Source organism: Eptatretus burgeri, chromosome 16 (genome assembly GCF_056783735.1).
Source record: "Eptatretus burgeri isolate ZD-2024b chromosome 16, Ebu_testis_v1, whole genome shotgun sequence".
NCBI lineage: Eukaryota > Metazoa > Chordata > Myxini > Myxiniformes > Myxinidae > Eptatretus > Eptatretus burgeri.
The window spans coordinates 45447368-45464749 of record NC_140976.1 but is presented as its reverse complement, the minus strand read 5'-3'; the positions used below and the strand labels follow the sequence as shown (position 1 = coordinate 45464749).

Genomic DNA, 17382 nt, shown 5'->3' with positions numbered 1-17382 from the left:
GTGCAAACCTCTGACTGGTGATCAGCAGGGCAGAGACAATGTGTTCGCATGGCAGGCGACCCTTGTTGCTGGCAAGTCATGCAGCAAGTGCTGTGATGGGATTCGATCTGTGCCTTGCTGCCTCATCAAGTTTGCGAGTTTGGTTCAGATATATATATATATATATATATATATATATATATATATATATATATATATATATATATATATATATATATGTATGTATATGTATATATATATATATGTATGTATATGTATATATATATATATATATATATATATATATATATATATATATATGTATATATATATATATATATATATATATACACACACATAGATATACTGAAATGCAGAAGAAACTTACCACTTGTTTGAAATGTAATAAAATTCTAACAGTTCAAAATAAAACAAACCAAAAATTGCTAATTGAAACATTGGCATTTTATTGACGACATGTCAAGTTTTTGACCAAGATACACCATCTCATAAGTTTGTTCTACAGTGCAGAACAGCACAGGGTGCAATGTCAGTCCCCTTTCAATAGCGTGTGTGGCCACCATTGTTTTGGATACAGGCAGTGCATCATCGGCGCATACTGCCTACCAGTCTTTGGATGGATTGCTGCTGGATTCTGTCCCACTCAGTCCTCAATGTCTGAAGCCATCTGACTAAGGACCGTCTGCCTGTCCTGCCTTGCAGTGGTGACTCTTGGCCTCCCTGATCGAGGTCTGTCTGCAGAGTTGTGGAGGGTGTCTCTGTCCACCAGGGCCGATATCGTCTGGTGTGAACAGCCAAGGTGACGTGCCACCTCACAGTAGCTCAATCCGCCTTGCAGTATGCCCAAGGCACACTGCCGTTGATCCCTTGACAATTGTGGCATGTTGATTGAAATGCCCATTTTGCACTGGCCTTTTTAAAGCCAATATCAAGACATCACGTGCAGCTCATTAAAATCATCCCCTACCCCTTGGCTACTCACTGACAGTCAAAACGGCTGTTCAACAGCTGTGCTATGAAGTGACCATTGAAGGTTCAAGTGACCATCCGTGACCGTTTTGTCTGACAGTGAGGACACTATTGTCCACAAATAAGTCCACACATTTACTACACGCAGTGTTATTGTTGATATTTGAAGGTGTAAATGGTGGTAAGTTTCTTTTGTGTTTCAGTATATATGTATGTATATATATATATATATATATATATATATATATATATATATATATATATATATATATATATATATATATATATATATATATATATATATATATATATATATATATATATATATATATATATATATATATATATATATATATATATATATTCAGAATATGGTGTCACAAAAAAATATACAACTTTTAAAATGCTTCGTTTGATCCTAAAAATGCAGTAATTTTGTCACTAATGCTTCATTTCTTGTTGCAGAGACCCTGAAGTTTATTTTGATACCAAGCAAGCCCCAGAAAAAATGCCAAGACTGACAGTACAACAACGGACGAAAATTGTTGAACTTTGGCACCAGACGAAAAGTGTCATACAGGTGCAACGTCTTTACTCGAGATGTTTCAGTATCCACTTGCGCCATACACCAAACTTTCGGACAATAAAGTGCACCATCACAAAGCTTACCAATGTGGGAACCATCTTTGACCTTCACAAGGGTCACAGTGGTCAGTAGAGGACAGGTCGTAGTGAAGAAAATGTGGAAATGGTGAGACAGGCGGCTGTTCAAAAAAGTCCAAAAAAATCGATTTGACGACTTTCTGCCGTGACAAACATTCATAAGAGCACTGTTCAGGGGATCCTTCGCCAATACATTCATGCCTTTCCGTACAAAATTCAAACGGAAACGGTGCTTGCTGATCAATAGAAACGCAAACGACTAGACTTTGCAAATTGGTTCTCAGGAAAGTTGGAGGAAGATGCAGACTTCCTCAAAAAACTTCACATGATGGATGAATGCCATGCTCACTTGTCCAGGGAGGTAAACAAGCAAAACTTTCGGTACTGGGGAACTGAAAATCCTGGTAATGCATCAACTGAACTGGTGCCTCGATCTGTTCTCAAAGTCACCATGTGGGAGGCGGTTGGTTGGTATGGGATAATTGGTCCATACTTCTTTGAAGATGACCAGGGATGCACTTGCACGGTAAACCAGAGGAACTATCGCGAAATGATTCAGGAATTCTATCTGCCTGAGTTATGTACTCAGGCCCGTAGGAGAAACAACCTGATCCAGATGAGAACCCAGAGGTTCCAGCAGGATGTGGCACCGCCCCGTACAGCCAGGGGAACAAGGCGTTTTCTCAACCAACATTTTGAGGGCCGCTTTATCTCCCTCCACGAAGACGTTGAACATCCAAGACGTTGAACAAGACGTTGAACGTTTAACATTGGAAAACATCCACCGAGAAATCTAGAACATTCCTCAAGGCCCTGTCACACCTTGACGTTTTGGCCAGCGTATGCAAGGTATCAAAATGTATGTAAAACGCTGGCATACGCTGAACTATCGATTTTTTTTCCAGTTTTGGACGTATGCATAACGTCTTAGTAACGTACACAGAACGTTTCGATAACATATAGATAACTTGTATCAACAAATGCTGAGCGTGTTGTTGGCGTTCACAACCTATGCCCAACGATAGTCTAACTTATGCATAGCACGCGGCAGCGTATCGCCGACGATCACGTGGTGTAGGCTATTAACAGGCTGCGGCTCGAAGATTCAAATCATAACCGCACTAGACATCGAAGTGTCAAGCCGTTGTCACACCTTGACGTTTTAGCCAGCGTATGCCGACGTATGAAAACTTTGCCGAATACGCTGGCACACGTCGAATACGTTATGGGTAAGTTTTGTATACGTTAAGAACACTCTGAAGCACACTGGCATACATCGTAGTACGCCGAGTACGTCGACAAATTTTCAGCATGTTGAAAATTTTTCGACATATGCCAGCGTATGACACATGTTCCGCATACGCTGGCCATAAGTTGTAGGCACGTTATGTGATCGTTGACACACGTGGACACACATTACTTGTAAGTTACTCATAAGTCGAAACGCGTCGAGGTAATGGTTAGCGTCAGTGTTACAGACTCCGTGGTTTTTTTTTTCTTCGGTATGACGGTGATGTTGACACTTCGATTTCTAGTGCGGTTATGATTTAAATCGTTGAGCGGCTAACCGCACTAGAAATCGAGTCAACATCACCGTTATACCGAAAAAAAAACCCAGGGAGTCTGGAACACTGACGCTAAACATTACCTCGACGTGTTTCGACTTATGAGTAACTTACAAGTAACGTGTGTCGGTGTGTCAACGATCGCGTAACGTGCCTACAACACGTTACTCAAAGGTTATAAATAAGTTTCGGGTATGCTAAACATGACCTCGACGTGTTTCGACTTATGAGTAACTTACAAGTAACGTGTGTCGGTGTGTCAACGATCGCGTAACGTGCCTACAACACGTTACTCAAAGGTTATAAATAAGTTTCGGGTATGCTAAACATGACCTCGACGTGTTTCAACTTATGAGTAACTTACAAGTAACGTGTGTCGATGTGTGTCAACGATCGCGTAACGTGCCTACAACTTATGGCTAGCGTATGCGGAACGTGTGAGTCATACGCTGGCATACGTCGAAAAATTTCAAGCATGGAAAATTTGTCTAACAGCTCGGCGTACTGAGACGTATGTCAGCATACTATCACGTATGCCAGCGTGCTCTTAACGTATTGTTACGAATTTGGAATTCGATTGCACACAACATACAGGTTCCTTTAGTCAACTCTGTCGATAAGTGCTTGTTCCCTCGATAGCTCACCTTCCATTGTTTAAATGTTTAGAAATCGATTAGATGCGCTGCGGATCGATTTAGTAGTTAGGGAGCGAACAATGGAGACGTCCCACCCCCTCTTCTTCGAAGAGAAAGAAGAGCCCTTCCGTCCCGTGATTCATGACGCCAACAACTCCCTCACACCCGTGGTTGAGCGGGGGATGGATCACGAGGGCATGAGTCACGCTGGGTGCGGAGGAGGGGGCGCAGAAGGATAAAGAGGAGATCCTTTCTTTGTTCGTGTTGGGAGTGGGGGAGTGGTTATTCAGCAGACCTTCGGGTCCTGTTTGGCTTGGGTTAGGGTTGAGGCTTTCGGAAGCTTTTTGCTTCTGCTGGGGAGTGGTTGTTCAGCAGGCCGTCGAGTCCTGCTTGGCTTGGGTTAGAGAGGAGGCCTTGTGAAGGCTTTCTGCTTTGGTTGTTCAGCAGGCCTTCGGGTCCTGCTTGGTTCGAGTGGGTTGGTGGCTCAGGGAGCTTCGTCCTCGGCTTGGCTCGGGTGGAGACTTTTTGGAGAGCTGCTTTGTTTGGAAGAGAGTTGAGCCGGTTGCTCGACTCGTGTTGCGGGTGGTGGCTTCTTCTTCTTGGTTCGTGGAGCTCTTTGTTCTCCATTTTGGTTCCCGGCTTGGTGTGACTCATCGACCTCTTCATGGAGGTGGTTCCTCGGGGAAGCGACGCATCGACGGGAAGGATCGGCGCCTCGTCTCATCAGCATGTGTTGAGAAGCACGGGAGGATTCGCGGGAGCTCGGGAAGGATCGCGGCTCACGGCGACTGGATCCAGCTTGCTCTCGCTGGAGCCCGGGTCCGAACAACTTGAAGACCACACGAGGTGGAGTGGTTCGAGATAGGTTCTGGGTTTCAGCTCACCTGTCCTCCAAGCTGGAGTCCCTTATTAAAGGCCTCAGCCACCATTTCTTGGGTGTTTGGGTGCGAACGTATGTACGAGTTCCGTCGAGGGTGGAATTTCCCGGTCGTTGGATCACGTGGGTATTTAGGTACTTTGAAGATTGGCAATGGACCCTACCCCCACGTGCTCTGCCCATTGGCGTATTTTGGTTCTTGTACAAGGACCCGAAGACTCAGAGTTATCCGGGCGGCGATCTATATTCTGGGCGATTGGTCGGGCCGACTCGACTTGCGGCTCCGTCAGAGCGGTCGGTTGCCGGCCAACCCCGGCACCGTAACAGTATACAAAACTTACCCATACGTATTCGAAGTGTGCCAGCGTTTTAGACAAATTTTTCATGCGACGGCATATGCTGGCTAAATTGTCAAGGTGTGACAGGGCCTTCAAGAAACGTTTCCCAAAGTGATGGAGAACAAGACAACGCGTTTGCAGGCAGTGATCGGACAACGTGGAGCCTACGTCGAACATGTGGTCGAAAAGAAAATGACAATTCTATCCCAAAATTTAAATTTTGGTGGCAATTTTGACATTGGTGCAATAAACTTCAACCTTTCAACTTTCTATCCAGCCATATCTTCTTCTTCTTCTTTCGGCGAGCTCCCGTTAGGGGTTGCCACAGCGGATCAACCGTCTCCATTTCGCTCTATCCTCCACATCTTCCAGTGACACTCCAACCACCCGCATGTCCGCCCTCACCGTATCCATGAACCTCTTCTTTGGCCTTCCTCTTCTCCTCCTGCCTGGTGGCTCCATCTTCAACATCCTTCTCCTGATATACTCCGCTTCCCTCCTGTGCACATGTCCAAACCATCTCAATCTCACCTCTCTCACTTTGTCTCCAAACCGTCCTACCTGCACTGTCCCTCTAATACACTCATTTCTTGTCCTATCCATCCTCATCACTCCCAATGAGAATCGCAGCATCTTTAACGCTGCCACCTCCAGCTCCGCTTCCTGTCTTTTTGTTAGTGCCACCGCCTCCAAACCATACAACACAGCTGGTCTCACTACCGTCTTATGTACTTTCCCCTTCACTCTTGCAGCTACCCTTCTGTCACAAATCACTCCTGCAACTCTTCTCCAACCACTCCATCCTGCCTGCACTCTCTTTTCACTTCTCTCCCACACTCTCCGTTACTTTGGACAGTTGATCCCAAGTATTTAAACCCATCCACCTTCCCCACCTCAACTCCTTGCAACTGCACCATACTACCACCCTCCCTCTCATTTACGCACATGTACTCCGTTTTACTCCGACTGACTATCATTCCCCTTCTCTCCAGTGCATACCTCCACCTCTCGAGGCTCGCCTCAGCCAGCTCCCTACTCTCCCTACAGATCATGATGTCATCCGCGAACATCATAGTCCATGGAGACTCCAGTCTGATCTCATCCGTCAACCTGTCCATCACCATTGCAAACAGGAAAGGGCTCAGAGTCGATCCTTGGTGCAATCCCAGTTTTACCTTAAACCGGTCCGTCATTCCTACCGCACACCTCACCGCTGTCACACTGTCCTCATACATATCCTGCACGATCCTCACATACTTCTCCACCACTCCCGACTTCCTCATACAATGCCACAACTCCTCTCTTGGCACCCTTGGCATTCTTGAAAATCGGAACCAGTATACTTAATCTCCACTCCTCCGGCATCCTCTCACTTTCCAAGACTTTATTAAACAATCTGGTTAACAACCCCACTGCCATCTCTCCTAAGCACTTCCATGCCTCCACTGGTATACCATCTGGGCCAACCACCTTTCCACTTTTCATCTTCTTCATAGCAGTCCTCACTTCATCCTTACTGATCTACCTCACTTCCAGATTCACTATCTCTACCTCTTCCAACCTTCTCTCTCTCATTTTCTTCATTCATCAGCTCCTCAAAGTACTCCATCCACCTTCTCAACACACTCTCCTCGCTCGTCAGCACATTCCCATTTGCGTCCTTTATCACCCGAACCTGCAGCACATCCTTCCCAGCTCGGTCCCTCTGTCTTGCCAATCGGTATAAATCCTTTTCCCCTTCTTTTGTGTCCAACTTCTCATACAGCTCGTCATTTGCCTTTTCCTTGGCCTTTGCCACCTCTCTTTTTGCCTTTCGCCGCCACTCCTTGTACTCCTGCCAACTTTCTTTATCTCTCTGACTATCCCACTTCCTTTTCGCCAACCCCTTCTTCCTTATACTTTCCTGTACTTCCTCGTTCCACCACCAAGTCTCCTTATCTTCATTCCTCTGTCCAGATGTCACACCAAATACCTTCCTCGCTATCTCCCTCACCACTTCTGCTGCAGTTGCCCAATCATCCCACCCATCTTTACCACCATCCAACGCCTGTCTCACCTCCTCCCTAAATTTCACGCAACAGTCTTCCTCCTTCAGCTTCCACCATCTGGTCCTTGGTTCAGCCCTCACTCTCTTCCTCAACCTCACCTCTAAAATCATCCTACAGACCACCAATCGATGCTGTCGAGCTACACTCTCCCCTGCTACCACCTTACAGTCACTAATCTCTTTCAGGTTGCATCTCCTGCTTAAGATGTAATCCACCTGTGTGCACTTTCCTCCACTCTTGTATGTCACCCTGTGTTCCTCCTTCTTCTTGAAATACGTATTTACCACTGCCATTTCCATTCTTTTTGCAAACTCTACCACCATTTGCCCTTCCACATTTCTCTTGTTGAGACCGTACCTCCCCATCACCTCCTCATCCTCTTTATTCCCTTCCCCAACATGCCCATTGAAATATGGTCCAATCACCACTCTTTCATCCTTGGATGCACTCTCCACCACTTCATCTAACTCACTCCAGAAATCTTCTTTATATTCCATCTCACACCCCATATGTGGGGCATATGCACTGATGACATTCATCATCACCCCTTCAATTTCCAACTTCACACTCATCACTCGGTCAGACACTCTCCTTACCTCCAATACCCTCTTGACATGATCTTCCTTCAGGATTATCCCGACACCATTTCTCCTCCCATCCACACCATGGTAGAACAGTTTGAAACCACCTCCAATGCTCCTCGCCTTACTCCCCATCCACTTGGCCTCTTGTACACACAGTATGTCCACCTTTCTTCTCTGCATCATATCAGCCAACTCTCGCCCTTTGCCAGTCATCGTCCCAACATTCAGAGTTCCAACTCTCACCTGCACACTTCTACCCTCCCCCCTCTCCCACTGCCATATATCTTTTTAAAAAATATATGTTATGACCATCCTCTTTGCAGATGAAAAGCTGAATATATTTTTGGGACACCATATACATATATATATATATATACATATATATATATATATATATATATATATATATATATATATATATATATGTGTATATATTTATATGTACACAAGCAGGGTGTGCTTGCACATTGGGTAAGCACACGAACCGTGCTTCCCCATTGTCTCAGGTCGCTCACCTACATTTTATTTTCTCTTTATTAATTTCATTTATTTATATTTTCATTCGTGCATGCTCCCCAACGATTCTGTGAGTATTTTTTATTTCTGGTGTACTGCCATCGATGTCCATCGGCAAGCAAAATTTCAGCTTTCTACGTTACCCGGAAGGTTCCGATTTTTAATATCAGTCAGTGGTTCGAAAGAGCTTTCTATATTAGATCCGAGCAAATAATACCTGTCGCTTTTCTGACAGGAATACTAAAGGGGGGAAGGAGAAAAGGAGGGGGAAGAGAGGGTTGGGGGAGAGAGAGAGAGAGAGAGACCGGAAAGAGAGGAGAGAGGAGGGAGCAAGGAGAATTGGGGGATTGAGGAGGGTTGGGGGGAAGGGAAGACAGTGTGAGGTGAGAGCAAGGAAGGCAGACGTGAAGTGGAGCGTTAATTACCACCCAGACGCGTCAGGAGACGAACACCTCCTGGACGCGTCCAGGGCCAAGCTGGCCGGGGACAAACACCGCTTGAACACGTCCGGAGACAAACTCCCATCCAGACACATCTGGCGACAATCCCGGACAAGTCATAAACACCTTCCGGACACATCCGGAGACAAGCACCATCCAGACATAACCACGAGAGAGAGAGAGAGAGAGAGAGAGACAGACAGAGACAGACAGACAGAGACAGACAGACAGAGACAGACAGAGACAGAACAGACAGAGACAGACAGACAGAGACAGACAGACAGAGACAGACAGAGACAGACAGACAGAGACAGACAGAGACAGACAGACAGAGACAGACAGACAGAGACAGACAGAGACAGACAGACAGAGACAGACAGAGACAGACAGACAGAGGCAGACAGAGACAGACACAGACACAGACAGAGACAGACACAGACAGACACAGACAGAGACAGACACAGACAGAGACAGACAGAGACAGACACAGACAGACACAGACAGAGACAGACAGAGACAGACAGAGACAGACAGAGACAGACACAGAGAGATATGTATATATATATATATATATATATATATATATATATATATATATATATATATATATATATATATATATATATGTATATATATGAACAACGCACGCGCGCACACACACACACACACACACACACACACACACACACACACACACACACACACACACACACACACACACACACACACACACACACACTTCGCTGATCTCGCCAACACCCCAAAAACCATGAGTAGCTTTTACTGAAAAACAATGCTACATTATATCGACATTTCAGGGATATGTTCATGAACATTAACCTTTATAAACAATGGCGTGTGACGGATGGAAAAAAATTGGCTGGGTAATTTATAAAACACTTTAATACAGCAAACGGCTCGGAAATCGGGTATTATTTCACAACAACTCGCTCAGGGTGATGAAGCATGAACAACTCGCTCAGGGTGACGGAGCACGAACCACTCGCTCAGGGTGACGGAGCACAAACCACTCGCTCAGGGTGACGGAGCATGAACCATTCGCTCAGGGTGATGGGGCACGGACCACTCACTCAGGGTGACGGAGTACGAACCCCTCGCTCAGGGTGACGGAGCATGAACCATTCGCTCAGGGTGATGGAGCACGAACCACTCGCTCAGTGTGACGGAGCACGAACCACTCGCTCAGTGTGACGGAGCACGAACCACTTGCTCAGGGTGACAGAGCACGAACCACTTGCTCAGGGTGACGGAGCACGAACCATTCGCTCAGGGTGACGGAGCACGAACCCCTCGCTCAGGGTGACGGAGCACAAACCCCTCGCTCAGGGTGATGGAGCACGAACCCCTCGTTCAGTGTGATTGAGCACGAACCCCTCGCTCAGGGTGACGGAGCACGAACCCCTCACTCAGTGTGACGGAGCATGAACCACTCAATCTGAATGTTGTGGCATGGCAAAAGCGTCCGCAGAGAGTGAACTATTTGTTCAAAATTACGTAGCGCAGTACTGCTATCGACTGTAAGGCATTCGGCAAGTGGCTTAAGCACTCATGCAAGCACTCCAATGAAGTAGTTGATAAAGAATGATTGGCTAGGCTGTCGCTGCATATCATATATGATCCCTTCAACTTTAAAGCGGCCTTCTCTGCTCACACAGCAGTTAATGAAATAAAATGAATTCGTTCAAATAATGACTTTATGCACAAAAGAGTTGCAACTTACTGCAGAACAATGCTGGAGACATCGCAAAGTTAAATCGCCCGTGAAATAAACATTGCAGAGAATCCGCCGTCTTGACTGCTCATCTGTGCACGTGTCACGTGGTACATCAGTTCGGGGTCCGTGCAAACCTTATAACTTTTCTTTTAAAATGTCCGTTTTTCACCAGATTTGCTTTCATTCCCTGTAGAGCACCTTGCAAAACCTCCGAAAATATGGACACAGATCTGGCAGATGCTGTGGATGGGCAGTCCCTCTGGGGGACAGGGCGGGAGGTCGAGCAGTGAATGCATTAAATCATTCCCAGACAGCTCAATGAACCTCGTTAATTTTGGTACGTTCCGAAATTTTTTGTTCACTCAATATAATTCTCCAAACAGTAGAAAAAGGTGAGTTTAATGCTTTGGAAATTTTACATTTTCTTTTGTATCTATGGAGGAGGAAGGAACATAGCCTTGCTTGCTGAAAATAAATTGGTATATCAGCTTACTTATAAGACTCGTTTTATATATTTAAATTTTCAGATTTCACTCCAGATTTTGGCACTTATGTAGTCCGAACGATATCCAATCCTCAAAACAGAAATAATATTTCGATGATATACTTTAACGAGTCCGTGAGAGTACATTGTGGAAAATCGTATCATATAATGCATGAAATCACTCCAAGCTCCTAATTTGAAAACGATATACTTACTAAAGTGATGTACCCAGTGATTCATAGCTATGATGAACAGGCATTCGATAATATGAGTGAGGAAAGTGAAAAAAAAACACTTTATCGTTAAGAAACCATTGCGGCCGGTTCCACGTCAAGGCATGGTTGAGCAGGCGAAAAACATGGCGGCTTCAGACCCCAGCGAGGTTACCAAGGAAACACCGTAAGCCCCCAGAGAGCGAGGTGGCCGAGGATCGCCTGATGAAGTATATAATTAAATGAGGCCGTTAATTATCTTCCAAAGGGGTGTTTTAATTAACCCAAACACCCAATTTTCAGTCTTGCACTTCCTTGGAGTTTTCTTAGTAGGCAGGCAAAGTTTCAGGCTGCTAGGTTTTTATAGTTTTGCAGATATGGAGGAGACACACTGACACACTGACACACACACACACACACACACACACACACACACACACACACACACACACACACACACACACACACACACACACACACACACGTTGGCATTTGCTAGAATAGATATATCTATATCATAAAGCAGAAGTGTCTGTCCATCCGTCTGACCCCAAAAGACTGTGTACTGTTCGTGGTGGCATTCTCACCAAATTCTCAAAGTAAATGTGTACCGTGTGGCGCCACCTGTTCGTGGTGGCAGAGGGTATTACAATTTCCTGTTTTACCTGGGCAACGCTGAGGTTAAAGCACTCTTCACACAGGTAAATTTGTCCTCATTGTCTTCTCCCCCCCCCCCCCCGCCCTCTTTTAAACGGAGGAGGCCTGTCAAAGCCTTTCATCATATTTGAAACATTTCTAGTGGGAAGGGACATCAGGATGAAAGGAAAGGGGGGGGGGAGGGAGCCTGACGTAAGGATGGGGATGGGGAGGGGGGATGGGTTAAAACACCATATGCATGGGTAAATTGGTTTTCCTTTCGTTATCCTCACCCAAAATGGAGGGGCCTGTCAAAGTGGGAAAAATAATAACCAGAGGTAACCGGGGACATCGTGTGAGGAAAACATTTCTCGCAGCAATGGACGTGTGGTCAGGGTGAGGGGGTTTGGAGAAGAGGTGGAAGTTATAAACTCCAAACTCAGGCTATAGATACAACCTTGTGAGGGAAGTCACATGGGTTATGTGTCCGTGGCCTCATAGGCTGTTTTGAATCCACAAAGTGACGCCGCCAAAGTGACCAGTGCAGCAATTTTTTTGCAAATAGGACAACTAATTGATCCGTCAGCGAAGTGACGGGTCAGCCCTGCTAGTATACTACAGTATATATAATATAAACACTTCAAGATAATCTACAAACAAATGCTTGCACGTGGAACAACTGCCTAAATGTGCCATCAGATGGATGGTGTTCGTTTCACCCTTTGAAGAGTTAAGGGAACTAACGGTATCTATCCAGCAAATTGAACAGGGATTCAGTTGCATCATTTCAGAGGAATGCCAGTGGATGAAAGCAGGGCTTATAATCATACCACGGCACCGACACGCATTGGCTTACTCTCTTCAAAGGCTACCGTGGGATCTTTAATGCTCACAAGTTAATGCTATCAGGTAAGACAACTGGCTTAACATCCCTCTGAAGCTTAACGTCCCTCACAATACTTATCTTGTAATGCTCTACCTGCAAAGCACTACAACAACAGTTTAGAGTTGGATTGGGAATTGAACTCAGACTAGATTGCTTTAAGCCAAGGACACTCCCTCTGAACAGTACAAGTAGTGCAATATCCCTTCCTAAGAGGGAAACATTGCCCTACCAGAACAAAATGAATACTCTCAAATAATTTAACGGAAACAAGTTCATGATTATGACTGGCAAGATAGCCTAGACTAGAGGTGCACACACCCGCTTCTAAGTCGTCTAAGATGGGTTTGAATACCGACATTAAACTGTCCCTCGGATGGACGTTAAACTGGGCGTCCCATCTGCCCGCATTAGTTGGTGGATGTTAAAGATCTTCCCTCAGTGTCCTTCACAAAGAGTAGGCGTAATTGCCGGTTCCCTGAACAAATTCCAAATTCCTGCCCTAACCACTTCGGGGAGAGGGATGGTGAACCACCCAGTAGGACCTTTGCCAAGAAGCTGCTTCAGCAGAACCAATGCTCTGTAACGCAGAGTACGGTACATCAGTCAGTCGTTGCTGACTAACAATGGAAATATTACACAATAAAAAGAAATACAAAGACAACTGCATTTGGTACTTGTTCCATGAACAGCATGTGATGCCTCAATTTGAGTCGGCACAAAATCAATGTTTGTGAATCCCTGGTGCAGATTTTGCTGAAACTTTGATGAAGACTCCAGTTCAGAATGGTCATGTTATGGGATATGCAGACATGTTCATCACAGGTGTCGAACAAAGAGTTTTCAAGGATGTTCTCTGGGCTCTCATCTAAGAATTTGGTGGAAGAAGGTGAATGACCACGGATCTTCTGAGCCTTTGGTCCCATTTTTGGCAGAAAATGAAAATTAAACAAACCTTGAGTTGGTTGTGTTTTTGCGTTTTCCACTCCACTATGATCCTCACAAATTTGGTGATTATAGATTCTTCTGAGTTGTGTGACAGGATGATGCAGAGCTAGCAGGAGAACTTACTTTTGAGCTGTCTAGTCTGCATTTGAGTCCTGACCTGTCTATGAACTGTATATGTGCTGGATGGTTGGACATTAAGCTTGGTTTTCTATCTGCCAACATGAGTTGGTGGACGAAGAATGGGCAGGTTATCACCAAGACCCTGAAAGATTCTAACTTGCTGCCAAAACTGCGGGTAGCAATTGGTCTTGTCTTTTCGGATATTCCTTGACAGCAGGTTGCGCTGCTTGCAGATCAGTGTCATTGCTGTGTGTCTTGCAGCTCCTTGCATCTTAAGAGAGTTGTTACTGTGTGGCTTGCAGCTCCTTGCATCTCAGCTCTTGCTTTGTGGCTCTGTAAACAGACTCTCTCGTGGTCACATGTTACTTGTGACCGGTCACCTTCAGCTATGAAGGATATTGTCTTCAAACCTTCAAAGTAGCACCTTCAGCAAACAGGATATTGTCTTTATGAAAGGTTTTCTATTAATTAATTGCAGTTTAAATGTCAGAGGTACTGTATGTTTGAGTGCATTAAAGTACCGCCCACCCCCTCCCCTCCCTTCACCTCGGTACGTGAGGTGTACCCCCTCCACATCTCGATCAGCACTGAATAATGAGAGCCATGGACAATCCATATCGTGGAGAGCTTGGAAGATCATAGGCAACACTTTTTAGATTAAAGGCAATGTACATATATGCCTTGTCCACGGCACTGTATGTTACGCTTGGGTATAGACAGTGAAGAGACATGACACAAGTTACCTGCGGTTACCTGGTTACAAACTTGGTTTTCTCTTGGGATGCACACTGTGATGGCATGAATATTTGAACAGGGCGTTACGGGCTAAAGGCCATGGCGTAATAGGCTCAGATTCCCAACCTAATTTTGCGTCGATAAAATGTGGACCAAGGGGAAGGGGGAATAGGAGAAAGGGGAGGGGGGAGGAGGGTGGTGTAGACTGTAGAATGAGACATGGAGGTTGGAAGTAAACCTTTTATTTCATTCTCCATGTCTGTCCTGTACAGCTCTAAAAAAGTGATTGTCAATTCTCACCAGCTGGTTGTGCTACATGTCTATTTACCCCATCCTCATCCCCTCAAGAGGGGGCAATTTGGCTGCCATTACAAACAGCCACGCACATCGTGATGGGCTTCACTCGCCATTGCACGGGCAGGAACTGGTCTCCAATTATGTATATGTACAGTGCCTATAGAATATCCTGTGTTGAAGTGGCGACCCATCCAGGATTGTGCCCAATAGCCAAGGAGACTGCTTAAGCAGTACCAATGCTCTGCACAGAGTATGGTCCCAATCTCCTCCTCTCCGATAGAATATCATGTATATGTATATGTACAGTGCATATATATATATATATATTAATATATATATAAAAAAATATATATATATATATATATATATATATATATATGTAGTGCCAGTACTGATGCCTGGTGTTGGCTTAATGGTTCGGGTGGTGAGCTTTGTGATCCTAGGGTCCTGAGTTCAAATCCTGCTCAGCTGATGAATTAATACCAGGTGGGGTTAACTTGTCCTGTCATCCTTCTGAGGTTGGCAAAATGAGTGCCAGCATGCTGGTATACTGTGTCGGAGTGGCGACCCATCCAGGATTGTGCCCAATAGCCAAGGAGACTGCTTAAGCAGCAGCAACGCTCTGCACAGTCTGGTCCCAATTTCCCCCTCCTCCTCATCCTATAGAAAGTGTGCACCTCCTTTCAAACCTTTCACCTTTTGTTGTCTTATAGCCTGGAATTAAATTGCTTTTTCCACCAGACTTTTTCCACCTTTATTTACACATAATCCACAACTTCCAAGTGAAAAACAAATTCCACAACTTTCAGAAAATTAATTAAAAATACAAAACTAGAATATCTTTGTTGGATAAGTATCCACCCCCTGAGTTAATGCATGGTGGAAGCACCTTTGACAGCAATTACACCTGTGATTCTGTTGGGATAGATCTCTCCCAACTTGGCACACCTTGATTGGGCAATATTTGACCATTCTTCTGTACAAAACTATTCAAGCTCAGTTAAGTTATGTGGGGAGCGTTGATGGACAACAATCTTCAAGTCATGCCACAGATTTTCAATGAGATTTAGGTCGGGGCTCTGACTGGGCCACTCAAGGACATTTATCTTTTTGTTCCTTAGCCACTCCGGTGTAGCTTTGGCCGTGTGCTTCAGGTCGTTGTCATGCTGAAAGGTGAATTTCCGTCCCAATTTCAGCTTTCTTGCAGAGGGCAGTAGGTTTTCCTCTCGGATTTTTCTGTGTTTTGCTCCATCCATTTCCCCTTCTATCCTGACAAGTGCCCCAGTCCCTGCTGATGAGAAACATCCCAAAAATATGATGCTGCCACTACCATGCTTCACAGTAGGGATGGTGTTATTTGGGTGATCTGCTGTGTTGGGTTTGAGGCAAATATCACGTTTTTATTAGAAAAAAAAATTTTTGTCACAAAAAATTCCATCTTGGTTTCATCAGGCAACAAAAGTTTTTGCCACATGGCTTCAGAATCTCGAGTGTTTTTTTTTTTTTGCATCCCTAAAATGGGACTCAAGGTGGTCTTTTTTGATTAATGGCTTCATTCTTGCCACCCGACCGTACAGGCCAGACTTGTGGAATGCTTGGGATATTGTTGTCACATGCACACAGTGACCAGAGTTTGCCATAAGGACAAGTCGCTCTTTCAATGTTGCCATTGGCCTTTTGGTGGCCTCTCTGATCAGTCTCCTCCTGCTTGGTCATCCAGTTTGGAGGGACAGCCTGATCTAGGCAGGGTCTTGGTGGTACCACACACCTTCCACTTCTTAATGATTGTCTTGATTGTGCTCCAAGGGATGTTCAAGGCCTTTGAAATATATTTATACCCATTCCCTGATCTGTGCCTTTCCACAACTTTATCCCGGAGGTATTTTGAAAGCTTATTGGTGCTCATAGTTGAGTCTTTGCTGTGAAATGCACTATTCAGCAGAGGAAACCCATGGGAACAGCTGATTTCATTTTGAAATCATCTAAATCACTTCAATTTAACACAGGTTGAGGCCAATTAACTTGGTGTATGATTTTGAAGGTGATTGGTTCCACTTGAGCTAATTTACAATTGCTCTTATATAGGGGGTGGACACTTATCCAACCAAGATATTCGAGTTTTGTATTTTTAATTAATTTTCTGAAATTTGTGGAATTTGTGGGTTTCAATGTGTAAATAAAGGTGGAAAAGTCCGATTTAATGCAATTTAATTCCAGGCTATAAGGCAACAAAAGGTGAAATATTTGAAAGGGGGTGTAGGCTTTCAATAGGCACTGCGTATATTCTGATGTACCGTGCTCGGTTACAGAGCATCGGTGCTCCCAAATGTTTCTTAGCAAGGGTTATACTGGGTGGTTTGGCGTTATCTTCCACGCAGTAGTTATTTTTATATTATTATTATTATTATTATTATTATTTTATTTTATTTACAATGTCAAGGCTCATAATAGCTAACACACAGAATGTATAATAAGGGGAGCAGGAGACAAGAGGGACAGGAGAGGGAAGCACAAAACAGTGGGGAACAGACACATGAGGAGAACAGTCCGCCTTTCGAATAAACTCCCTCACTCTATTCATTCCCATTCTTCCCTCCAGGCCTTCAAAACAGCTGTTCACCACCACCTCTTATCATCCCCCATCCAAATCCTCGATCTTTTCTACCCCCGATAATCCACCCAAAACCACCCCCTTCA

General features: G+C 44.8%; 1 protein-coding gene across 4 annotated transcripts in view; it reads right to left on the bottom strand.

The window, feature by feature from the left end:
* ANKRD13B (ankyrin repeat domain 13B) overlaps positions 1-17382 on the bottom strand; it is a 279821-nt gene that overhangs the window by 256809 nt on the left and 5630 nt on the right. Inside the window, exon 1 of one of the 4 annotated variants that reach the window (XM_085860512.1) lies at positions 11070-11787. The exons of the other annotated variants lie outside the window; for them this stretch is intronic. The gene's annotated coding sequence lies outside the window, so the exon portion shown is untranslated. Of the gene's footprint in view, positions 1-11069; positions 11788-17382 lie in introns of those variants that run through there. 4 annotated transcript variants of the gene reach the window in all.